This window comes from Mugil cephalus, chromosome 23 (genome assembly GCF_022458985.1).
Source record: "Mugil cephalus isolate CIBA_MC_2020 chromosome 23, CIBA_Mcephalus_1.1, whole genome shotgun sequence".
Lineage (NCBI taxonomy): Eukaryota > Metazoa > Chordata > Actinopteri > Mugiliformes > Mugilidae > Mugil > Mugil cephalus.
Window position 1 is genome coordinate 904,828 of NC_061792.1, and position 22,889 is coordinate 927,716.

Here is a 22,889-nt window from a genome sequence, read left to right on the forward strand (position 1 = left end):
CCACTTATATTACTGCGTTTGTGACAGTTACCATTCCTTACGGCCATAACACCCTGAACACAGCCTGATCTCGTCTGATCTCGGAAGCTAAGCAGTGTAGGGCCTGGTTAGTACTTGGATGGGGAGACCGCCTGGGAATACCAGGTGCTGTAACCTTTTCATTCTCATCAGGAGACATGGTAACATTTACATCATCAAAATACATGCAATGATCATTTTGACCACTTATATATACTGCTTTAGTGACATTTGACATTGCTTACGGCCATACCAACCTGAACACGCCCGATCTCGTCTGATCTCGGAAGCTAAGCACGGTCGGGCCTGATTAGTACTTGGATGGGAGACCGCCTGGGAATACTAGGTGCTGTAAGCCTTTCTTTTCATCAGGAGACATGGTAACATTTACATCATCAAAATACATGCAATGATGATTTTGACCACTTATATATACTGCGTTTGTGACAGTTACGATAGCTTACGGCCATACCACCCTGAACACGCCTGATCTCATCTGATCTCGGAAGCTAAGCAGTGTAGGGCCTGGTTAGTACTTGGATGGGAGACCGCCTAGGAATACCAGGTGCTGTAAGCTTTTCATTCTCATCAGGAGACATGGTAACATTTACATCATCAAAATACATGCAATGATGATTTTGACCACTTATATATACTGCGTTTGTGACAGTTACCATTGCTTACGGCCAAACCACCCTGAACACGGCTGTTCTCGTCTGATCTCGGAAGCTAAACAGTGTAGGGCCTGGTTAGTACTTGGATGGGAAGACCGCCTGGGAATACCAGGTGCTGTAACCTTTTCATTCTCATCAGGAGACATGGTAACATTTACATCATCATTATTTTTATTTAACCTTTGTTTACCTAGGCAAGCAATTAAGAACAGTTTTACCGGCTGTAGTTGTGTTGTCATTTTTATTGCTGTAAGTTTTCAGTTTGTCTTGGAACAGGCTAACCGGGTTTTTAGCACGTTGTGATGCTGCCAAACTGGTACAGCGTTAAATAGTTGTACAACTACAACTATAGCCGAAGAGTCAACCTTAACATATTTGAGTGTTTATGCTCTAATGCTGGACTTTTTATGAGACATGTATAAAAGAGTGATCTATGAAAATAAAAAAGACCCCAGTTAGTTGTCATTAGATGTACTGAATCACTTGAATCTTGAATTAGAGATAAGGCAGGACTATTTTACGTTATTCCCCGTGGAGAAATGAAGGTTTTACAGACAATGCAAAATGATAAAACAAACCAAAACCAAAGGAGAGAAACTATATAAAAGTAAATATGTTAAAGGTACAAAAATAATTACATCTACTACTATTTATTACTAATACTGATACAGTTGGTAGAAGAGTGGTAGTGGTGATTTTGGTTGCTCATGCCAAAATCTGACGACATATATTATCATATCAATAGTACCATCGGACGGCAGTGTTATAGATCTCACTATGTGACACTCAAGATTGAAAGGTGTTAATGAAAACTTTGATCGAGGAACCTAAATGAAAACACAACCAGAGTGAGAGAAAAGAAAATGATCACAGAAAACAGAAGAAATTTGGAAAATCTTTCCCACACTCTCTCTTCCTAGCGCACTCCTCACAAAATTTACATAGAATGTGCCATAGAATGTTTTCCTTCATGATGTCATAGAATTCTGTCCTTTCATCAAATCTTTTCCTTTGGCCATGATGGCATAGAATCTTTGCCTTTGATCTTACTGAAAGTTTGTTTTATACAAGCCTCTGTGGATCTGTACATTCTTTAGTGCTTGTCAGAGTTACAAATTGACTGCAAGCAAGACAAGGAACACACTTGAATAGAGCATGGTTCATTGATTTTCGTCCAAAGTTTTACAAAACATTTCCCGAATAACAAGCATCAATGGCAACCAACAAAACAGCAAAAGAGCTGAATATCTCAGTAGGGAGCACTCTGGGAAATTGCCTGAAAGTGCAATCTTTCCTCAGAGAGGGCGGCTTTGAATTTATTACCAAATGCTGCAAAAACCAACGAGAAAGTCGGCGTCAAAGTCAACAAGAGCCGTCCGGGCAATTTTCAGACAGGCAAAAGTTGAAATTGATATGCTGAAATTGACATGCTGAAACAGCTGCGACGTCCGCCTAGGTGATGATGATTGGCTGAGGTGCAGTAGGCCTTTCACGATAAGCCAATCTCAGGCAGTGTTCAGTTTAAACACAAATCACACCCAAACCCTGGTTGGACCGGGTCGCCTTGTTTTTCTCTCTGATTAATATCTACCTGTTACATTCTGACTCTACTTCCTGGCAGACTGTATCATTGTAGAAGCTTCAGCTCAAAAACAAAAATACATGCAATGATTTTGACCACTTATATATACTGCGTTTGTGACAGTCACCATTGCTTACGGCCATACCACCCTGAACACGCCTGATCTCGGAAGCTAAGCAGTATAGGGCCTGGTTAGTACTTGGATGGGAGACCGCCTGAGAATACCAGGTGCTGTAAGCTTTTCATTTTCATCAGGAGACATGGTAATATTTACATCATCAAAATACATGCAATGATGATTTTGACCACTTATATATACTGCGTTTGTGACAGTCACCATTGCTTACGGCCATACCACCCAGAACACGCCTGATCTCGGAAGCTAAGCAGTGTAGGGCCTGGTTAGTACTTGGATGGGAGACCGCCTGGAAATACCAGGTGCTGTAAGCTTTTCATTTTCATCAGGAGACATGGTAACATTTACATCATCAAAATACATGCAATGATCATTTTGATCACTTATATATACTGCTTTAGTGACAGTTAACGTTGCTTACGGCCATACCACCCTGAATGCGCTTGCTCTCATTTGATCTCCGAAGTTAAGCAGTGTCGGGCCTGGTTAGTACTTGGATGGGAGACCGCCTGTGAATACTAGATGCTGTAAGCCTTTCATTTTCATCAGGAGACATGGTAACATTTACATCATCAAAATACATGCAATGATGATTTTGACCACTTATATATACTGCGTTTGTGACAGTTACCATTCCTTACGGCCATAACACCCTGAACACGCCTGATCTCGTCTGATCTCGGAAGCTAAGCAGTGTAGGGCCTGGTTAGTACTTGGATGGGAGACCGCCTGGGAATACCAGGTGCTGTAACCTTTTCATTCTCATCAGGAGACATGGTAACATTTACATCATCAAAATACATGCAATGATCATTTTGACCACTTATATATACTGCTTTAGTGACATTTGACATTGCTTACGGCCATACCAACCTGAACACGCCCGATCTCGTCTGATCTCGGAAGCTAAGCACGGTCGGGCCTGATTAGTACTTGGATGGGAGACCGCCTGGGAATACTAGGTGCTGTAAGCCTTTCTTTTCATCAGGAGACATGGTAACATTTACATCATCAAAATACATGCAATGATGATTTTGACCACTTATATATACTGCGTTTGTGACAGTTACGATAGCTTACGGCCATACCACCCTGAACACGCCTGATCTCATCTGATCTCGGAAGCTAAGCAGTGTAGGGCCTGGTTAGTACTTGGATGGGAGACCGCCTAGGAATACCAGGTGCTGTAAGCTTTTCATTCTCATCAGGAGACATGGTAACATTTACATCATCAAAATACATGCAATGATGATTTTGACCACTTATATATACTGCGTTTGTGACAGTTACCATTGCTTACGGCCAAACCACCCTGAACACGGCTGTTCTCGTCTGATCTCGGAAGCTAAACAGTGTAGGGCCTGGTTAGTACTTGGATGGGAGACCGCCTGGGAATACCAGGTGCTGTAACCTTTTCATTCTCATCAGGAGACATGGTAACATTTACATCATCATTATTTTTATTTAACCTTTGTTTACCTAGGCAAGCAATTAAGAACAGTTTTACCGGCTGTAGTTGTGTTGTCATTTTTATTGCTGTAAGTTTTCAGTTTGTCTTGGAACAGGCTAACCGGTTTAGCACGTTGTGATGCTGCCAACTGGTACAGCGTTAAATAGTTGTACAACTACAACTATAGCCGAAGAGTCAACCTTAACATATTTGAGTGTTTATGCTCTAATGCTGGACTTTTTATGAGACATGTATAAAAGAGTGATCTATGAAAATAAAAAAGACCCCAGTTAGTTGTCATTAGATGTACTGAATCACTTGAATCTTGAATTAGAGATAAGGCAGGACTATTTTACGTTATTCCCCGTGGAGAAATGAAGGTTTTACAGACAATGCAAAATGATAAAACAAACCAAAACCAAAGGAGAGAAACTATATAAAAGTAAATATGTTAAAGGTACAAAAATAATTACATCTACTACTATTTATTACTAATACTGATACAGTTGGTAGAAGAGTGGTAGTGGTGATTTTGGTTGCTCATGCCAAAATCTGACGACATATATTATCATATCAATAGTACCATCGGACGGCAGTGTTATAGATCTCACTATGTGACACTCAAGATTGAAAGGTGTTAATGAAAACTTTGATCGAGGAACCTAAATGAAAACACAACCAGAGTGAGAGAAAGAAAATGATCACAGAAAACAGAAGAAATTTGGAAAATCTTTCCCACACTCTCTCTTCCTAGCGCACTCCTCACAAAATTTACATAGAATGTGCCATAGAATGTTTTCCTTCATGATGTCATAGAATTCTGTCCTTTCATCAAATCTTTTCCTTTGGCCATGATGGCATAGAATCTTTGCCTTTGATCTTACTGAAAGTTTGTTTTATACAAGCCTCTGTGGATCTGTACATTCTTTAGTGCTTGTCAGAGTTACAAATTGACTGCAAGCAAGACAAGGAACACACTTGAATAGAGCATGGTTCATTGATTTTCGTCCAAAGTTTTACAAAACATTTCCCGAATAACAAGCATCAATGGCAACCAACAAAACAGCAAAAGAGCTGAATATCTCAGTAGGGAGCACTCTGGGAAATTGCCTGAAAGTGCAATCTTTCCTCAGAGAGGGCGGCTTTGAATTTATTACCAAATGCTGCAAAAACCAACGAGAAAGTCGGCGTCAAAGTCAACAAGAGCCGTCCGGGCAATTTTCAGACAGGCAAAAGTTGAAATTGATATGCTGAAATTGACATGCTGAAACAGCTGCGACGTCCGCCTAGGTGATGATGATTGGCTGAGGTGCAGTAGGCCTTTCACGATAAGCCAATCTCAGGCAGTGTTCAGTTTAAACACAAATCACACCCAAACCCTGGTTGGACCGGGTCGCCTTGTTTTTCTCTCTGATTAATATCTACCTGTTACATTCTGACTCTACTTCCTGGCAGACTGTATCATTGTAGAAGCTTCAGCTCAAAAACAAAAATACATGCAATGATGATTTTGACCACTTATATATACTGCGTTTGTGAAAGTTAACGTTGCTTACGGCCATACCACCCTGAACACGCCTGATCTTGTTTGATCTCGGAAGCCAAGCAGTGTCAGGCCTGGTTAGTACTTGGATGGGAGACCGCCTGGGAATACCAGGTGCTGTAAGCTTTTCATTTTCATCAGGATACATGGTAACATTTACATCATCAAAATACATGAAATGATCATTTTGACCACTTATATATGCTGCTTTCGTGATGTTTGACATTGCTTACGGCCATACCAACCTGAACACGGCCGATTTCGGAAGCTAAGCATGGTCGGGCCTGGTTAGTACTTGGATGGGAGACCGCCTGGGAATACCAGGTGCTGTAAGCTTTTCATTTTCATCAGGAGACATGGTAACATTTACATCATCAAAATACATGCAATGTTCATTTTGACCACTTATATATACTGCGTTTGTGACAGTCACCATTGCTTACGGCCATACCACCCTGAACACGCCTGATCTCGGAAGCTAAGCAGTATAGGCCTGGTTAGTACTTGGATGGGAGACCGCCTGAGAATACCAGGTGCTGTAAGCTTTTCATTTTCATCAGGAGACATGGTAATATTTACATCATCAAAATACATGCAATGATGATTTTGACCACTTATATATACTGCGTTTGTGACAGTCACCATTGCTTACGGCCATACACCCCAGAACACGCCTGATCTCGGAAGCTAAGCAGTGTAGGGCCTGGTTAGTACTTGGATGGGAGACCGCCCGGAAATACCAGGTGCTGTAAGCTTTTCATTTTCATCAGGAGACATGGTAACATTTACATCATCAAAATACATGCAATGATCATTTTGATCACTTATATATACTGCTTTAGTGACATTTGACGTTGCTTACGGCCATACCAACCTGAACATTCCCGATCTCGTCTGATCTCGGAAGCTAAGCAGTGTCGGGCCTGGTTAGTACTTGGATGGGAGACCGCCTGGGAATACCAGGTGCTGTAAGCTTTTCATTTTCATCAGGAGACATGGTAACATTTACATCAACAAAATACATGCAATGATGATTTTGACCACTTATATATACTGCGTTTGTGACATTTAACGTTGCTTACGGCCGTACCACCCTGAACACGCCTGATCTCGTCTGATCTCGGAAGCTATGCCGCGTCGGCCTGGTTAGTACTTGGATGGGAGACCGACTGGGAATACCAGGTGCTGTAAGCTTTTCATTTTCATCAGGAGACATGGTAAAATTTACATCATCAAAATGCATGCAATGATCATTTTGACCACTTATATATACTGGTTTGGACACTTACCATTGCTTATTGCCATACCACCCTGAACACGCCTGATCTCATCTGATCTCGGAAGCTAAGGGTCTGGTTAGTACTTGGATGGGAGACCGACTGGGAATACCAGGTGCTGTAAGCTTTTCATTCTCATCAGAGACATGGTAAACATTTACATAAACAAAATACATGCAATGATCATTTTGACCACTTATATATACTGCGTTTGGACATTCCATTGTTATTGGTCCATACCACCTGAAAAACGCCGATCTGTCTGATCTCGGAAGCTAAGCAGGTAGGGCCTGGTTAGTACTTGGATTGGGAGACCGCCTGGGAATACCAGGTGCTGTAAGCTTTTAAATTCTCATCAGGAGACATGGAACATTTACATCATCAAAATACATGCAATGATCATTTTGACCACTTATATATACTGCGTTAGTGAACAGTTGACCTTCTTACGGCCATACCAACCTGAACAATCCCGATCTCGTCTGATCTCGGAAGCTAAGCATGGTCGGGCCTGGTTAGTACTTGGATTGGAGACCGCCTGGGAATACCAGGTGCTGTAAGCTTTTAATTTCATCAGGAGACATGGAAAACATTTACATCATCAAAATACATGCAATGATATTTTGACCACTTATATATACTGCGTTAGTACATTGACTTTGCTTACGGCCATACCAACCTGAACAATCCCGATCTCGTCTGATCTCGGAAGCTAAGCACGGTCGGGGCCTGGTTAGTACTTGGATGGGAGACCGCCTGGGAATACTAGGTGCTGTAAGCTTTCTTTTCATCAGGAGACATGGTAACATTACATCATCAAAATACATGCAATGATCATTTGCCACTTATATATACTGCTTAGTAATTGACTTTGCTTACGGCCATTAACTGAACATCCGATCTCGTCTGATTGGAAGCTAAGCACGGTCGGGCCTGGTTAGTACTTGGATGGAGACGCCTGGGAATACTAGGTGCTGTAAGCCTTCTTTCAATCAGCACGACATGGTACATTTACATCACAAATACATGCAATGATCATTTTTGAGCACTTATATACTGCTTAGTTACATTTGACATTGCTTACAGCCATACAACCTGAAACACGCCCGATCTTGTCTGATTCGGAAGCTAAGCACGGTCGGCCTGGTTAGTACTTGGATTGGAGACAGCCTGGGAATACCAGGTGCTGTAAGCTTTTCATTTCATCAGGAGACATGGTAACATTTACATCATCAAAATACATGCAATCATGATTATGAGCACATATATATACTGCGTTTGTGACAGTTGCCATTGCTTACTGTCATACCACCCTGAACACGCCTGATCTCGTTTGATCTCGGAAGCCAAGCAGTGTAGGGCCTGGTTAGTACTTGGATAGGAGACCGCCTGGGAATACCAGGTGGTGTAAGCTTTTCATTCTCATCAGGAGACATGGTAACATTTATATCATCAAAATACATGCAATGATCATTTTGAGCACTTATATATACTGCTTTAGTGACATTTAACATTGCTTACGGCCATACTAACCTGAACACGCCCGATCTCGTCTGATCTCGCAAGCTAAGCACGGTCGGGCCTGGTTAGTACTTGGATGGGAGACCGCCTGGGAATACTACGTGCTGTAAGCCTTTCATTTTCATCAGGAGACATGGTAACATTTACATCATCAAAATACATGCAATGATCATTTCGACCACTTATATATACTGCGTTTGTGACAGTTACCATTGCTTACTGCCATACCACCCTGAACACGCCTGATCTCATTTGATTCCGGAAGCTAAGAGCCTTGTTAGTACTTGGATGGGAGACCGCCTGGGAATACTAGGTGCTGTAAGCCTTTCATTTTCATCAGGAGACATGGTAACATTTACATCATCAAAATACATGCAATGATGATTTTGAGCACTTATATATACTGCTTTAGTGACATTTGACATTGCTTACGGCCATACCTACCTGAATACGCCTGATTTCGTCTGATCTCGGAAGCTAAGCACGGTCGGGCCTGGTTAGTACTTGGATGGGAGAACGCCTGGGAATACTACGTGCTGTAAGCCTTTTATTCTCATCGGGAGACATAGTAACATTTACATCATCAAAATACATGCAATGATAATTTTGACCACTTATATATAGTGCTTTAGTGACATTTGACATGGCTTACGGCCATACCAACCTGAACAAGCCCGATCTCGTCTGATCTCGGAAGCTAAGCAGGGTAGGGCCTGGTTAGTACTTGCATGGGAGACCGCAAGGGAATACCAGGTGCTGTAAGCTTTTCATTTTCATCAGGAGACATGGTAACATTTACATCATCAAAATACATGCAATGATCATTTTGACCACTTATATATACTGAGTTTGTGACAGTTACCATTCCTTACGGCCATACCACCCTGAACACGACTGATCTCATCTGATCTCGGAAGCTAAGGGTCTGGTTAGTACTTGGATGGGAGACCGAATGGGAATACCAGGTGCTGTAAGCTTTTCATTCTCATCAGGAGACATGGAAACATTTACATCAACAAAATACATGCAATGATGATTTTGACCACTTATATATACTGCGTTTGGGACAGTTACCATTGCTTATTGTCATACCACCCTGAACACGCTTCATCTCGTCTGATCTCGGAAGCTAAGCAGTGTAGGGCCTGGTTAGTACTTGGATGGGAGACCGCCTGGGAATACCAGGTGCTGTAAGCTTTTCATTCTCATCAAGAGACATGGTAACATTTACATCATCAAAATACATGCAATGATCATTTTGACCACTTATATATACTGCGTTAGTAACATTTGACTTTGCTTACGGCCATACCAACCTGAACAAGCCCGATCTTGTCTGATCTCGGAAGCTAAGCACGGTCGGGCCTGGTTAGTACTTGGTTTGGAGACCGCCTGGGAATACCAGGTGCTGTAAGCTTTTCATTCATCAGGAGACATGGAAACATTTACATCATCAAAATACATGCAATGATAATTTTGATCACTTAATATATACTGCTTTAGTGACATTTGACGTTGCTTACGGCCATACCAACCTCAACATGCCCGATCTCGTCTGATCTCGGAAGCTAAGCACGGTCGGGCCTGGTTAGTACTTGGATGGGAGACCGCCTGGGAATACTAGGTACTGTAAGCCTTTCATTTTCATCAGGAGACATGGTAACATTTACATCATCAAAATACATGCAATGATGATTTTGACCACTTATATATACTGCGTTTGTGACAGTTCCCGTTGCTTACGGCCATACCAACCTGAACAATCCCTATCTCGTCTGATCTCGGAAGCTAAGCATGGTCCTGCCTGGTTAGTACTTGGATGGGAGACCGCCTGGGAATACCAGGTGCTGTAAGCTTTTCATTTTCATCAGGAGACATGGTAACATTTACATCATCAAAATACATGCAATGATCATTTTGACCACTTATATATACTGCGTTAGTAACATTTGACTTTGCTTACGGCCATACCAACCTGAACAATCCCGATCTCGTCTGATCTCGGAAGCTAAGCACGGTCGGGCCTGGTTAGTACTTGGATGGGAGATCGCCTGGGAATACTAGGTGCTGTAAGCCTTTCTTTTTCATCAGGAGACATGGTAACATTTACATCATCAAAATACATGCAATGATCATTTTGAGCACTTATATATACTGCTTTAGTTACATTTGACATTGCTTACAGCCATACTAACCTGAACACGCCCGATCTTGTCTGATTTCGGAAGCTAAGGACGGTCGGGCCTGGTTAGTACTTGGATGGGAGACCGAATGGGAATACCAGGTGCTGTCAGCTTTTCATTTTCATCAGGAGACATGGTAACATTTACATCATCAAAATACATGCAATCATGATTATGAGCACTTATATATACTGCGTTTGTGACAGTTGCCATTGCTTACTGCCATACCACCCTGAACACGCCTGATCTCGTTTGATCTCGGAAGCCAAGCAGTGCAGGGCCTGGTTAGTACTTGGATAGGAGACCGCCTGGGAATACCAGGTGGTGTAAGCTTTTCATTCTCATCAGGAGACATGGTAACATTTATATCATCAAAATACATGCAATGATCATTTTGAGCACTTATATATACTGCTTTAGTGACGTTTAACATTGCTTACGGCCATACTAACCTGAACACGCCCGATCTCGTCTGATCTCGCAAGCTAAGCACGGTCGGGCCTGGTTAGTACTTGGATGGGAGACCGCCTGGGAATACTACGTGCTGTAAGCCTTTCATTTTCATCAGGAGACATGGTAACATTTACATCATCAAAATACATGCAATGATCATTTCGACGACTTATATATACTGTGTTTGTGACAGTTAACGTTGCTTACGGCCATACCACCCAGAACACGCCTGATCTCGTCTGTTCTCGGAAGCTATGCAGCGTCGGGCCTGGTTAGTACTTGGATGGGAGACCGCCTGGGAATACCAGGTGTTGTAAGCCTTTCATTTTCATCAGGAGACATGGTAACATTTACATCATCAAAATACATGCAATGATCATTTTGAGCACTTATATATACTGCTTTAGTGACATTTGACATTGCTTACGGCCATACTAACCTGAACACGCCCGATCTTGTCTGATCATGGAAGCTAAGCACGGTCGGGGCTGGTTAGTACTCGAATTGGAGACCGCCTGGGAATACCAGGTGCTGTAAGCTTTTCATTTTCATCAGGAGACACGGTAACATTTACATCATCAAAATACATGCAATGATCATTTTGACCACTTATATATACTGCTTTAGAGACATTTGACGTTGATTACGGCCATACCACCCTGAACACGCCTGATCTTGTCTCATCTCGGAAGCTATGCAGCGTCAGGCCTGGTTAGTACTTGGATGGGAGACCGCCTGGAAATACTATTTGCTGTAAGCCTTTCATTTTCATCAGGAGACATGGTAACATTTACATCATCAAAATACATGCAATCACGATTTTGACCACTTATATATACTGCGTTTGTGACAGTTACCATTGCTTACTGCCATACCACCCTGAACACGCCTGATCTCGTCTGATCTCGGAAGCTAAGCATTGTAGGGCCTGGTTAGTACTTGGATGGGAGACCGCCTGGGAATACCAGGTGGTGTAAGCTTTTCATTCTCATCAGGAGACATGGTAACATTTTCATCATCAAAATACATGCAATGATGATTTTGATCACTTATATATACTGCTTTAGTGACATTAGACATTGCTTACGGCCATACCAACCTGAACAAGCCCGATCTCGTCTGATCTTGGAGCTAAGAATGGTCGTTCCTGGTTAGTACTTGGATGGGAGGCCGCTGGGAATACCAGGTGCTGTAAGCTTTTCATTTACATCAGGAGACATGGTAACATTTACATCATCAAAATACATGCAATGACGATTTTGAGCACTTATATATACTGCTTTAGTGACATTTGACATTGCTTACGAACATACTAACCTGAACACGCCCGATCTCGTCTGCTCTCGGAAGCTAAACACGGTCGGGCCTGGTTAGTACTTGGATGGCAGACCGCCTGGGAATACTAGATGCTGTAAGCCTTTCATTTTCATCAGGAGACATGGTAACATTTACATCATCAAAATACATGCAATGATCATTTTGACCACTTATATATACTGCGTTTGTGACAGTCTCCATTGCTTACGGCCATAACATCCTGAACACGCCTGATCTCGTCTGATCTCGGAAGCTAAGCAGTGTAGGGCCTGGTTAGTACTTGGATGGGAGACCGCCTGGGAATTCCAGGTGCTGTAAGCTTTTCATTCTCATCAGGAGACATGGTAACATTTACATCATCAAAATACATGCAATGATCATTTTTACCACTTATATATAGTGCTTTAGTGACATTTGACATGGCTTACGGCCATACCAACCTGAACAAGCCCGATCTCGTCTGATCTCGGAAGCTAAGCGCGGTCGGGCCTGGTTAGTACTTGGATGGGAGACCGCCTGGAATACTAGGTGCTGTAAGCCTTTCATTTTCATCAGGAGATATGGTAACATTTACATCATCAAAATACATGCAATGATGATTTTGACCACTTATATAGTCTGCATTTGTGACAGTTACCATTGCTTACGGCCATACCACCCTGAACACGCCTGATCTCGTCTGATCTTGGAAGCTAAGCACTGTCGGGCCTGGTTAGTACTTGGATTGGAGACCGCCTGGGAATACCAGGTGCTGTAAGCTTTTCATTCTCATCAGGAGACATGGTAACATTTACATCATCAAAATACATGCAATGATCATTTTGATCACTTATATATACTGCTTTAGTGACATTTGACATTGCTTACGGCCATACCAACCTGAACACGCCCGATCTCGTCTGATCTCGGAAGCTAAGCGCGGTCGGGCCTGGTTAGTACTTGGATGGGAGACCGCCTGGGAATACCAGGTGCTGTAAGCATTTCATTTTCATCAGGAGACATGGTAACATTTACATCATCAAAATACATGCAATGATGATTTTGACCATTTATATATACTGCGTTTGTGACAGTTACTATTGCTTACGGCCATACCACCCTGAACACGCCTGATCTCGTCTGATCTCGGAAGTTAAGCAGTGTAGGGCCTGGTTAGTACTTGGATGGGAGACCGCCTGGGAATACCAGGTGCTGTAAGCTTTTCATTCTCATCAGGAGACATGGTAACATTTACATCATCAAAATACATGCAATAATGATTTTGACCACTTATATATACTGCGTATGTGACAGTTAACGTTACTTACGGCCATACCACCCTGAAAACATTTGATCTCCGAAGTTAAGCAGTGTCGGGCCTGGTTAGTACTTGGATGGGAGACCGCCTGTAAATACTAGATGCTGTAAGCCTTTCATTTTCATCAGGAGACATGGTAACATTGACATCATCAAAATACATGCAATGATGATTTTGACCACTTATATATACTGCGTTTGTGACAGTCACCATTGCTTACGGCCATAACATCCTGAACACGCCTGATCTCGGAAGCTAAACAGTGTAGGGCCTGGTTAGTACTTGGATGGGAAACCGCCTGGGAATACCAGGTGCTGTAAGCTTTTCATTCTCATCAGGAGACATGGTAACATTTACATCATCAAAATACATGCAATGATGATTTTGACCACTTATATATACTGCGTTTGTGACAGTTAACGTTGCATACGGCCATACCACCCTGAACACGCCTGATCTCGTCTGATCTCGGAAGCTAAGCAGTGTAGGGCCTGGTTAGTACTTGGATGGGAGACCGCCTGGGAATACCAGGTGCTGTAAGCTTTTCATTTTCATCAGGAGACATGGTAACATTTACATCATCAAAATACATGCAATGATAATTTTGACCACTTATATATAGTGCTTTAGTGACATTTGACATTGCTTACGGCCATACCAACCTGAACACGCCGATCTCGTCTGATCTCGGAAGCGAAGCATGGTCGGGCCTGATTAGTACTTGGATGGGAGACCGAATGGGAATACCAGGTGCTGTAAGCTTTTCATTCTCATCAGGAGACATGGTAACATTTACATCATCAAAATACATGCAATGATGATTTTGACCACTTATATATACTGCGTTTGTGAGAGTTAACCTTGCTTACGGCCATACCACACTGAACACGCCTGATCTCATTTGATCTCCGAAGTTAAGCAGTGTCGGGCCTGGTTAGTACTTGGATGGGAGACCGCCTGGGAATACCAGGTGCTGTACGCTTTTCATTTTCATCAGGAGACTATGGTAACATTTACATCATCAAAATACATGCAATGATGATTTTGACCACTTATATATATTGCGTTTGTGACAGTTACCATTGCTTACGGCCATACCACCCTGAACACGCCTGATCTCGTCTGATCTCGGAAGCTAAGCAGTGTAGGGCCTGGTTAGTACTTGGATGGGAGACCCCCTGGGAATACCAGGTGCTGTAAGCTTTTCATTCTCATCAGGAGACATGGTAACATTTACATCATCAAAATACATGCAATGATGATTTTGACCACTTATATATACTGCGTTTGTGACAGTTAACGTTGCTTACGGCCATACCACCCTGAAAACGCCTGATCTCATTTGATCTCCGAAGTTAAGCAGTGTCGGGCCTGGTTAGTACTTGGATGGGAGACCGCCTGTAAATACTAGATGCTGTAAGCCTTTCATTTTCATCAGGAGACATGGTAACATTTACATCATCAAAATACATGCAATGATGATTTTGACCACTTATATATACTGCGTTTGTGACATTTACCATTTCTTACGGCCATAACATCCTGAACACGCCTGATCTCGTCTGATCTCGGAAGCTAAACAGTGTAGGGCCTGGTTAGTACTTGGATGGGAGACCGCCTGGGAATACCAGGTGCTGTAAGCTTTTCATTCTCATCAGGAGACATGGTAACATTTACATCATCAAAATACATGCAATGATGATTTTGACCACTTATATATACTGCTTTAGTAACATTTGACATTGCTTACGGCCATACCAACCTGAGCACGCCCGATCTCGTCTGATCTCGGAAGCTAAGCACGGTCGGGCCTGGTTAGTACTTGGATGGGAGACCGCCTGGGAATACCAGGTGCTGTAAGCTTTTCTTTTTCATCAGGAGACATGGTAACATTTACATCATCAAAATACATGCAATGATGATTTTGACCACTTATATATACTGCGTTTGTGACAGTTAACGTTGCATACGGCCATACCACCCTGAACACGCCCGATCTCGTCTGATCTCGGAAGCTAAGCACGGTCGGGCCTGGTTAGTACTTGGATGTGAGACCGCCTGGGAATACTAGGTGCTGTAAGCCTTTCATTTTCATCAGGAGACATGGTAACATTTACATCATCAAAATACATGCAATGATGATTTTGACCACTTATTTATACTGCTTTAGTGACATTTGACATTCCTTACGACCATACCAACCTGAACAAGCCCGATCTCATCTGATATCTGAAGCTCAGCATGGTCGGGCCTGGTTAGTACTTGGATGGGAGACCGCCTGGGAATACTAGGTGCTGTAAGCTTTTCATTCTCATCAGGAGACATGGTAACATTTACATCCTCAAAATACATGCAATGATGATTTTGACCACTTATATATACTGCGTTTGTGACAGTTACCATTGCTTACGGCCATACCACCCTGAACACGCCTGATCTCGTCTGATCTCGGAAGCTAAGCAGTGTAGGGCCTGGTTAGTACTTGGATAGGTGACCGTCTGGGAATACCAGGTGCTGTAAGCTTTTCATTCTCATTAGGAAACATGGTAACATTTACATCATCAAAATACATGCAATGATCATTTTGACCACTTATATATACTGCTTTAGTGACATTTGACATTGCTTACGGCCATAACAACCTGAACACCTCCGATCTCGTCTGATCTCGGTAGCTAAGCGCGGTCGGGCCTGGTTAGTACTTGGATGGGAGACAGGCTGGGAATACCAAGTCCAAGTGCTGTAAGCTTTTCATTCTCATCAGGAGACATGGTAACATTTACATCATCAAAATACATGCAATGATCATTTTGACCACTTATATATACTGCTTCAGTGATGTTTGACATTGCTTACGGCCATACCAACCTGAACACGCCCAGGTCCTGTAAGCCTTTCATTTTCATCAGGGGACACAGGAACATTTCCATCATCATAATACATGCAATATTGATTTTGACCACTTATATGTACCGCTTTTGTGACTGACACATACCACCTCGTAAGACGCCCGTGTTTGCTTGTCTCGCTTGCTTTCAGTTTGAAAGTCTAACAGAATCTACGGACCCACCTAGGTTTGTATAAAAAAAACTTTCAATAAGATCAAAGCAAGATCATCCAAAAAAAAAAAGGGGAAATGGGTTTAAAAAAACCCCAAAATAAAAAAAAAAAATTTTTTTGGGGGAAAGGGGGAAAAAAAAAGGGGGGTTTAATAAGGGGGAAAAAAAAAAAAAGGTAGGGTTAAAAAAGCTTTTCCCGGAGAAAAAAGAAAACAAAGATTGGGGGAAAAAAGGGAAAGGGGGGATTAAAAAGGGGGGGAAAAAATTTTAAAAAAAAAAATATAGGAAAAACAAAAAAAAAAAAAAAAAGGAAAAAAAGGGGGGAAAAGGGCCCAAAAAAAAAAAGGGGAAAAAAAAGGGGGGGCCCCTTGGGGGGGGAAACCGGGGGGGTTTTTTTTTTAAAAATAGGAGAAAAGGAACCCCAAAAAAAAAAGCAAAACAGAACTTAAAATAGAAAGGTTTTTTTAAATTCCCCTTTAAAAACCCCCCCAGGGAAGTTTTTTTTTAAGGGGACAGGAAAATAATAATAATGAAAAACAATAGCCCTTTTAAAAGAAAAACCCCCAAAAGAAGAGCCTTTTGGCGGGTTTTTTAGGGGAAAGTTAACAAAAATTCGGAAAATAGGGAAAAAAAAAAAAAAAGGAAAGTTTTAGGATAAAAGGAAAAAAGAAATTTAAAAGGGAAAAAAGGGGAAATAAAAAAGGCAAAAAAAAAAGGGAAAAGGGGTTTTTTTAGGGGGAAGGGGTGCACAAAATTTTGGGTTTTTCCCCCCATTGGGTGTAGGGGGGGGGGTTTAGGGCAAAAAAACAAAAAATTTTAGAAAAAGTAAAGGTTGAAAGGGGAAGCCTACCCAAAATCAAATGGGCAGGAAAAACAGGGGAAGAGATACAAAGGGTTAGTGGAAAAAAGGCATTGGGTTTTTAAAAAAGAAAAAATTTAGAAATTTTTTTTTTGGTTTTTGGGGAAAAAAAAAAAATTGAAGGACCCGAGGGGGTTTGGAAAAAAGAAATAGAAAAAGGTTTTCCAAATTGCGAGAAATTTTGGGTCCAAAAATTTAATGACGGAAAAAAAAAAAGGGGGAGAAAAAGGGGGGGAGCGGGGGGGGGGGAAGAAAAAAGGGGCAAAAGGAAACGGGAAAATTTTAGAAGGGGTATGTTGATTTTAAAAAACCCGGTTTACAGGGAAGAATTAAAAACTTTTAGGTGGGGGGGCAAGGAATTTTTTGTTGGGAAAGGAACGGAAAAGGGGGCCCAATGGCACAGGAAAAGGGACAATAAAAATTACCCGAAGATAAAACAAATTTGAGGGTTTTTGGGGACATGAGAAGAAAAAAAAGGGGAAATTAGAAAATAAAAAAGTTTTTGTAAGAAAAAGAATATTTAAGGAAAAGAAAAGGGGGAAGGAAAATTTTACTTACCCCCGGGAGAAGAAAAAAAAAGAAAAAAAAAAAAAAAAAAAAAAAGGAAAAAAAAAAAAAAAAATTTGAAAGGTAAAAATAAAAAAACAAACAAAAAAAGAAAAAGGGTAAAAGGGTAAAAGGGGAGGGAGCAAAAAATTTGAGAAAAAAAAATTTAAAACCATAGGAAAAAAGCCCCAAGGGAAAAAAAAGGTGTTAAAAAAATTTTGAAGGGAAAAGAAAAAACCAGTGGAAGAAAAAAAAGATAAAAAAAAAAATTTTTGGGGAAAAAAAAATTTTTAGGAAAAAAATTTAAAAAAAAATGTGAAGAAGTTTTTTTAGATGAAAAAAAAAAGTTTTAAATTTTTTTTTTTGGGCCCATGAGGAAAAATTTTTGTTTTGATTTTAGAAAGGAACAACCCCGGGTTTCCCCGGCGAGAGCAAATTAGAAGAAGAAGAAAAAAGAAAAAGAGGTTATTTTTTTGTCAAAGTTTTACAAAAATTTAAAAAAGCAAAGGAAAAAAAAAGAAAAAGAGCGAAAAATAGGGGGAGCATGGGAAAGGGAAAAGGGAAAAATTTTAAAAAGGGGGTTTTTTTTTTAAAAAGAAAAAAAATAAAAAAAGAAGAAAAGCCCAAAAATTTATAGCTTTAGGAGAGAAGAGGAAAAAACCCGAACCCCCGGGGCCCCTTTTTATTTTATGGGGAAAGGGAAACCCAAATAAAAAAATTTTTTGAATTTTAAGCCCTTTTTGGATGCAAAAACCTCTAGGGGGGGCTTTTTTTTTTCTTTTTAAATAAAAGATTTTGGCCCCCCATTTTTTAAAAAAATTTAATGAAAAAAGGAAAATTTAAATGTCATTCAAAAAAATTTTATGCAAAAAAAAAAAATTTTTAGGAACACAAAGGAAAACACCCTTTACTCATTGTTTACCATTTTTTTTTGGGGTTTCCCATCCACGGAAACGGGGTTTTTCCGTTGGCCTTTTGAGCCCATTTTTTTAGGGAAAAAATAACAAAAATTAGACCAACACCCCCCATAACTGTTTAAGGGGGTTTTTTAAGTCACCCACGAAAAAATTTTTTTAAAAAAGGAGAACTTTTCTGATTTTTTATCGTTTTCCCTCGGGCTTTTGTCTAGCTGGAACCTTTAAGGTTTTCTTTACCAATTTTTGGTTTTAGTTATTTCGTTTTTCTTTTCCCAATTCCAAAAAGCAAGGGGTCCCTTTTGGTTGTAGTTTTTTAAAAATTTAAAAAGGGTTTTTCAGTTTTTTTTAATTTGGTTGTCTTTAAAAACCCCAAAATAAAAGGGCGGGGAAAACGTGGTTTTTCTACTGGGGTGGGAGAAAAAAGGGGAATTCGGAACGCCAACAAGTGTAAAAAGGGGTTTGAGAGTTGTTTTTAATTTTTTTATTTGATGGCAAGTTGAACTTTTTCGTTTTTGTTTTTTTTTTTATTGCGAATTTTTTCGGGCTTGGAAGGTAAGGGGTTCTTTAAAAAATTGGGAACTGGAAGGAAAAAGGTAAAAAATTTTGGGGAAAAACCTTTATTTGAGTTTTATTTATTATTTTTAGGGAAAATTAAAAAAGTTTTCAAAAAAATCCCCCATTTTTTTTTAGTTCTGTTTTTGAACCTAAAGGAAATTTTTTTTTTTCCCCGGGGGGAAATAGGTTTTTACAAAAAAAAAATTTTAAAAAACCAAAAAAAAAAAAAAAAATTTTAAAAAAAAATTGTTAAAAGGGTCAAAAATAAAATTAAATTTTTTTAAAAATGATCATTGGGGAAAAAATAGGGGGTTTTTTTGTACCCCCAAAAAATAATTTTAAATAAAATGAAAAAAAAAGAACTATTAAAATAAATTAAAGGGTTTTAAAAAATTTATAAAAAAATTAAAAAAAACCGGTGGAAAAAGAAAATGATGGGGAAAAAGGGAAAAAATTTTCCCCCCTTTCCCCAGGCATTAAAAATTTACAAAAATGTGCCAAGAATGTTTTTTTTGAAAATTTGTCCCACCAAATTTTTCCCCCCTGAGGGAAGAATTTGCCCAAAAAACAGAAATTTGATCCCCCATCTTCTTTTTTTGGTTTTCCCAATTAAAATTGATAGAAGGGGGAAAAAACCATTGAATCCCTTTATTATTTTCTCCTTTTAAAAACTTCCCCCAAATAACGTTGAAAAAAAAAAAGGACAAAAATTTCTTGGGGAAATCGGGAAAATTGCCTGAAAGGCAACCCCGAAGGGCGGTTTTGATTTTGTTTTTTTTTTTTCCCTTTAACAAACATCAAAAAAACTGCAAGATTTTTTTTACCCTTAAACTTTTTGGGTTGTTTTGGTCCCAACCTAAACCCCCCCGGCAAATTTTTCATTTTCTCGGGGGGCCCGGAAACATTTCCATCAATAAAAAAATTTTTTGACCATTTTTATTTTTTTGGGAATGCCCCATCCCACCTGAAACGCCCCGGTTTTGCTTTTTTTTTTAAAAACGGGAATCCTAAAAACCCCCGGGGTTTTGAAAAAAAAACCTTTTAAAAGATCGGCGACATCCACTTATAAAGGCTTTCTGATTTTCATAAAGGGAAAAAATTAGGACCTCGGGGAAAAAACCCCAACTTCCCCCCGGTTTCACCAGTTTTTTTTGGGTTTAGACCCGGAACTCTATTTAAGAAACCCTTTGGGGCCCCAAAAGGACTTCTTTACCATCCAAAACAATCCTTTCCAACATCCCCCAAATGTGTTAAATTTTTTTAGTTCCCCTTTGTAAAAAAATTTTTGGCTTTTTTAACTGGGGGGTTTTTTCCCATTTCCTCTATTTCTAAGGTTGTAACCTTTAAATTGTTTTAAACAAATGTGTGTATTATTAAATTTTTGTTTTTCGTTTTTTGGGAAAGGCCCCCCAATTTTAAGGGTACCGGGGTTTAATTTGATTAAAATATTTGAAATTTTTTCCTTTGCTTTTTTGAAAATTTTGGGCCCCCAATTAAAGGGGGGCCCAAAATAAAAAGGGCCATGGATAACGTGGTCTTAAATTTCTGGAGGGGGACAAATCGGGGCAATTTTAAATGAAAGAATTTAAAGTGCAAATGGGTTTTTTTGTTAGATTTTTTTTATTTTTTTTTTCCGGAAGCAATTAAAACATTTTGGGGATGTGTTGTGTTGTATTTTTTTTTTTAATTTTTGTTTTTTGGGAAAATTTTAACCTTTTGGGGGTTTTGGAAAATTAAATAGTTTTTTTTTAAAAACCAAAAACCAAATTTTAGTGTTTATGTTTAAGGGTTTTTTTTGGGAACATTAAAAAAGGATCAAAAAAAAAAAGGGTTATTGTCATTGGGTTTTTAGAACATTAAGTATTAGAGATAAGGCAGGACTATTTTACGTTATTCCCCGTGGAGAAATGAAGGTTTTACAGACAATGCAAAATGATAAAACAAACCAAAACCAAAGGAGAGAAACTATATAAAAGTAAATATGTTAAAGGTACAAAAATAATTACATCTACTACTATTTATTACTAATACTGATACAGTTGGTAGAAGAGTGGTAGTGGTGATTTTGGTTGCTCATGCCAAAATCTGACGACATATATTATCATATCAATAGTACCATCGGACGGCAGTGTTATAGATCTCACTATGTGACACTCAAGATTGAAAGGTGTTAATGAAAACTTTGATCGAGGAACCTAAATGAAAACACAACCAGAGTGAGAGAAAAGAAAATGATCACAGAAAACAGAAGAAATTTGGAAAATCTTTCCCACACTCTCTCTTCCTAGCGCACTCCTCACAAAATTTACATAGAATGTGCCATAGAATGTTTTCCTTCATGATGTCATAGAATTCTGTCCTTTCATCAAATCTTTTCCTTTGGCCATGATGGCATAGAATCTTTGCCTTTGATCTTACTGAAAGTTTGTTTTATACAAGCCTCTGTGGATCTGTACATTCTTTAGTGCTTGTCAGAGTTACAAATTGACTGCAAGCAAGACAAGGAACACACTTGAATAGAGCATGGTTCATTGATTTTCGTCCAAAGTTTTACAAAACATTTCCCGAATAACAAGCATCAATGGCAACCAACAAAACAGCAAAAGAGCTGAATATCTCAGTAGGGAGCACTCTGGGAAATTGCCTGAAAGTGCAATCTTTCCTCAGAGAGGGCGGCTTTGAATTTGTTACCATTTTCATCAGGAGACATGGTAACATTTACATCATCAAAATACATGCAATGATCATTTTGACCACTTATTTATACTGCTTTAGTGATGTTTGACATTGCTTACGGCCATACCAACCTGAACACGCCCAGGTCCTGTAAGCCTTTCATTTTCATCAGGGGACACAGGAACATTTCCATCATCATAATACATGCAATATTGATTTTGACCACTTATATGTACCGCTTTTGTGACTGACACCATACCACCTCGTAAGACGCCCGTGTTTGCTTGTCTCGCTTGCTTTCAGTTTGAAAGTCTAACAGAATCTACGGACCCACCTAGGTTTGTATAAAACAAACTTTCAATAAGATCAAAGGCAAAGATTCTATGCCATCATGATCAAAGGAAAACATTTCATGACATCATCATCAAAGGAAAACAATTGAGGACATCATCAAAGGAAGACATCCCATGACGTCATCGCCCTGTTTCATCCATCGTTTCTTTTGTATGTGCGTGAGCATGCACGGAACTACGTATGGATGTAACGTTACTCCATGTGCGCGCATGTAGTCGCACGTGCGTCTGTACGTGCGCGAAAACAATACACAAAAATTAGACCAACATGCTCCCATAACTGTGTGTAAAGGTTTGTTTAAGCCTCATCCACATTGTATAATCAATATGTTTGTGTCACGTGTAGTTTAATCATGTGCGGCTGATTCTTTATCGTATTTCCCTCTGAGGTACATAATGGTCTAGCTGGAACCTATTAACAGCGCTACTTGTGGCTTTACTACACAATGATGTAAGTATTATGTAAATTAGTT

At 39.9% G+C, this 22,889-nt stretch overlaps 21 non-coding genes and 33 pseudogenes across 21 annotated transcripts; all 54 read left to right on the forward strand.

The window, feature by feature from the left end:
- Window positions 1-35: 35 nt before the first annotated feature.
- LOC125002252 lies at window positions 36-156 on the forward strand (annotated as a pseudogene).
- Window positions 157-257: 101 nt separating this feature from the next.
- LOC125002400 lies at window positions 258-376 on the forward strand. Its single transcript, XR_007111779.1, has one exon. It is a non-coding gene; the product is annotated as a 5S ribosomal RNA (ribosomal RNA).
- Window positions 377-476: 100 nt separating this feature from the next.
- Window positions 477-595, forward strand: LOC125003076. Its single transcript, XR_007111944.1, has one exon. It is a non-coding gene; the product is annotated as a 5S ribosomal RNA (ribosomal RNA).
- A 101-nt stretch (window positions 596-696) lies between these two features.
- LOC125002331 lies at window positions 697-816 on the forward strand (annotated as a pseudogene).
- A 1,589-nt stretch (window positions 817-2,405) lies between these two features.
- Window positions 2,406-2,514, forward strand: LOC125002008 (annotated as a pseudogene).
- Window positions 2,515-2,615: 101 nt separating this feature from the next.
- On the forward strand, window positions 2,616-2,724 carry LOC125002167 (annotated as a pseudogene).
- A 101-nt stretch (window positions 2,725-2,825) lies between these two features.
- LOC125001820 lies at window positions 2,826-2,944 on the forward strand (annotated as a pseudogene).
- Window positions 2,945-3,045: 101 nt separating this feature from the next.
- Window positions 3,046-3,164, forward strand: LOC125001443 (annotated as a pseudogene).
- Window positions 3,165-3,265: 101 nt separating this feature from the next.
- LOC125002412 lies at window positions 3,266-3,384 on the forward strand. The gene has a single exon (XR_007111780.1). It is a non-coding gene; the product is annotated as a 5S ribosomal RNA (ribosomal RNA).
- Window positions 3,385-3,484: 100 nt separating this feature from the next.
- Window positions 3,485-3,603, forward strand: LOC125003087. Its single transcript, XR_007111955.1, has one exon. It is a non-coding gene; the product is annotated as a 5S ribosomal RNA (ribosomal RNA).
- Window positions 3,604-3,704: 101 nt separating this feature from the next.
- On the forward strand, window positions 3,705-3,823 carry LOC125001807 (annotated as a pseudogene).
- A 1,587-nt stretch (window positions 3,824-5,410) lies between these two features.
- Window positions 5,411-5,529, forward strand: LOC125001360. The gene has a single exon (XR_007111619.1). It is a non-coding gene; the product is annotated as a 5S ribosomal RNA (ribosomal RNA).
- A 101-nt stretch (window positions 5,530-5,630) lies between these two features.
- Window positions 5,631-5,739, forward strand: LOC125002290 (annotated as a pseudogene).
- A 101-nt stretch (window positions 5,740-5,840) lies between these two features.
- LOC125002547 lies at window positions 5,841-5,948 on the forward strand (annotated as a pseudogene).
- A 101-nt stretch (window positions 5,949-6,049) lies between these two features.
- LOC125002756 lies at window positions 6,050-6,158 on the forward strand (annotated as a pseudogene).
- Window positions 6,159-6,259: 101 nt separating this feature from the next.
- LOC125002188 lies at window positions 6,260-6,378 on the forward strand. The gene has a single exon (XR_007111759.1). It is a non-coding gene; the product is annotated as a 5S ribosomal RNA (ribosomal RNA).
- A 101-nt stretch (window positions 6,379-6,479) lies between these two features.
- Window positions 6,480-6,597, forward strand: LOC125002227 (annotated as a pseudogene).
- A 99-nt stretch (window positions 6,598-6,696) lies between these two features.
- On the forward strand, window positions 6,697-6,807 carry LOC125002962 (annotated as a pseudogene).
- Window positions 6,808-7,124: 317 nt separating this feature from the next.
- LOC125001555 lies at window positions 7,125-7,243 on the forward strand (annotated as a pseudogene).
- A 98-nt stretch (window positions 7,244-7,341) lies between these two features.
- On the forward strand, window positions 7,342-7,461 carry LOC125001297. The gene has a single exon (XR_007111559.1). It is a non-coding gene; the product is annotated as a 5S ribosomal RNA (ribosomal RNA).
- A 297-nt stretch (window positions 7,462-7,758) lies between these two features.
- LOC125002598 lies at window positions 7,759-7,875 on the forward strand (annotated as a pseudogene).
- Window positions 7,876-7,975: 100 nt separating this feature from the next.
- On the forward strand, window positions 7,976-8,094 carry LOC125001714 (annotated as a pseudogene).
- Window positions 8,095-8,195: 101 nt separating this feature from the next.
- LOC125001782 lies at window positions 8,196-8,314 on the forward strand (annotated as a pseudogene).
- A 313-nt stretch (window positions 8,315-8,627) lies between these two features.
- On the forward strand, window positions 8,628-8,746 carry LOC125002072 (annotated as a pseudogene).
- A 101-nt stretch (window positions 8,747-8,847) lies between these two features.
- Window positions 8,848-8,966, forward strand: LOC125003045. Its single transcript, XR_007111914.1, has one exon. It is a non-coding gene; the product is annotated as a 5S ribosomal RNA (ribosomal RNA).
- Window positions 8,967-9,279: 313 nt separating this feature from the next.
- Window positions 9,280-9,398, forward strand: LOC125001591 (annotated as a pseudogene).
- Window positions 9,399-9,499: 101 nt separating this feature from the next.
- On the forward strand, window positions 9,500-9,618 carry LOC125001795 (annotated as a pseudogene).
- Window positions 9,619-9,718: 100 nt separating this feature from the next.
- Window positions 9,719-9,837, forward strand: LOC125001402. The gene has a single exon (XR_007111659.1). It is a non-coding gene; the product is annotated as a 5S ribosomal RNA (ribosomal RNA).
- A 101-nt stretch (window positions 9,838-9,938) lies between these two features.
- Window positions 9,939-10,057, forward strand: LOC125002262 (annotated as a pseudogene).
- A 101-nt stretch (window positions 10,058-10,158) lies between these two features.
- On the forward strand, window positions 10,159-10,277 carry LOC125001290. Its single transcript, XR_007111552.1, has one exon. It is a non-coding gene; the product is annotated as a 5S ribosomal RNA (ribosomal RNA).
- A 101-nt stretch (window positions 10,278-10,378) lies between these two features.
- LOC125002194 lies at window positions 10,379-10,497 on the forward strand (annotated as a pseudogene).
- Window positions 10,498-10,598: 101 nt separating this feature from the next.
- Window positions 10,599-10,717, forward strand: LOC125001698 (annotated as a pseudogene).
- Window positions 10,718-10,818: 101 nt separating this feature from the next.
- Window positions 10,819-10,937, forward strand: LOC125001783 (annotated as a pseudogene).
- A 101-nt stretch (window positions 10,938-11,038) lies between these two features.
- On the forward strand, window positions 11,039-11,157 carry LOC125001568 (annotated as a pseudogene).
- Window positions 11,158-11,258: 101 nt separating this feature from the next.
- Window positions 11,259-11,377, forward strand: LOC125002805 (annotated as a pseudogene).
- Window positions 11,378-11,698: 321 nt separating this feature from the next.
- Window positions 11,699-11,817, forward strand: LOC125001331. Its single transcript, XR_007111591.1, has one exon. It is a non-coding gene; the product is annotated as a 5S ribosomal RNA (ribosomal RNA).
- Window positions 11,818-12,136: 319 nt separating this feature from the next.
- LOC125002548 lies at window positions 12,137-12,255 on the forward strand (annotated as a pseudogene).
- Window positions 12,256-12,356: 101 nt separating this feature from the next.
- Window positions 12,357-12,475, forward strand: LOC125003093. The gene has a single exon (XR_007111961.1). It is a non-coding gene; the product is annotated as a 5S ribosomal RNA (ribosomal RNA).
- Window positions 12,476-12,576: 101 nt separating this feature from the next.
- Window positions 12,577-12,694, forward strand: LOC125001771 (annotated as a pseudogene).
- Window positions 12,695-12,795: 101 nt separating this feature from the next.
- Window positions 12,796-12,914, forward strand: LOC125001476 (annotated as a pseudogene).
- Window positions 12,915-13,015: 101 nt separating this feature from the next.
- LOC125001719 lies at window positions 13,016-13,134 on the forward strand. The gene has a single exon (XR_007111715.1). It is a non-coding gene; the product is annotated as a 5S ribosomal RNA (ribosomal RNA).
- Window positions 13,135-13,235: 101 nt separating this feature from the next.
- Window positions 13,236-13,354, forward strand: LOC125001276. The gene has a single exon (XR_007111539.1). It is a non-coding gene; the product is annotated as a 5S ribosomal RNA (ribosomal RNA).
- Window positions 13,355-13,455: 101 nt separating this feature from the next.
- Window positions 13,456-13,564, forward strand: LOC125002948 (annotated as a pseudogene).
- Window positions 13,565-13,665: 101 nt separating this feature from the next.
- On the forward strand, window positions 13,666-13,774 carry LOC125002411 (annotated as a pseudogene).
- A 101-nt stretch (window positions 13,775-13,875) lies between these two features.
- On the forward strand, window positions 13,876-13,994 carry LOC125001458. Its single transcript, XR_007111690.1, has one exon. It is a non-coding gene; the product is annotated as a 5S ribosomal RNA (ribosomal RNA).
- Window positions 13,995-14,095: 101 nt separating this feature from the next.
- LOC125001589 lies at window positions 14,096-14,213 on the forward strand (annotated as a pseudogene).
- Window positions 14,214-14,314: 101 nt separating this feature from the next.
- LOC125003124 lies at window positions 14,315-14,433 on the forward strand. Its single transcript, XR_007111991.1, has one exon. It is a non-coding gene; the product is annotated as a 5S ribosomal RNA (ribosomal RNA).
- Window positions 14,434-14,535: 102 nt separating this feature from the next.
- LOC125001690 lies at window positions 14,536-14,654 on the forward strand. The gene has a single exon (XR_007111712.1). It is a non-coding gene; the product is annotated as a 5S ribosomal RNA (ribosomal RNA).
- Window positions 14,655-14,755: 101 nt separating this feature from the next.
- On the forward strand, window positions 14,756-14,874 carry LOC125001435 (annotated as a pseudogene).
- Window positions 14,875-14,975: 101 nt separating this feature from the next.
- On the forward strand, window positions 14,976-15,094 carry LOC125001315. The gene has a single exon (XR_007111576.1). It is a non-coding gene; the product is annotated as a 5S ribosomal RNA (ribosomal RNA).
- Window positions 15,095-15,195: 101 nt separating this feature from the next.
- Window positions 15,196-15,314, forward strand: LOC125001986. Its single transcript, XR_007111740.1, has one exon. It is a non-coding gene; the product is annotated as a 5S ribosomal RNA (ribosomal RNA).
- Window positions 15,315-15,415: 101 nt separating this feature from the next.
- Window positions 15,416-15,534, forward strand: LOC125003165. Its single transcript, XR_007112031.1, has one exon. It is a non-coding gene; the product is annotated as a 5S ribosomal RNA (ribosomal RNA).
- Window positions 15,535-15,635: 101 nt separating this feature from the next.
- Window positions 15,636-15,754, forward strand: LOC125002560 (annotated as a pseudogene).
- A 101-nt stretch (window positions 15,755-15,855) lies between these two features.
- Window positions 15,856-15,974, forward strand: LOC125002046. The gene has a single exon (XR_007111746.1). It is a non-coding gene; the product is annotated as a 5S ribosomal RNA (ribosomal RNA).
- Window positions 15,975-22,889: the final 6,915 nt, after the last annotated feature.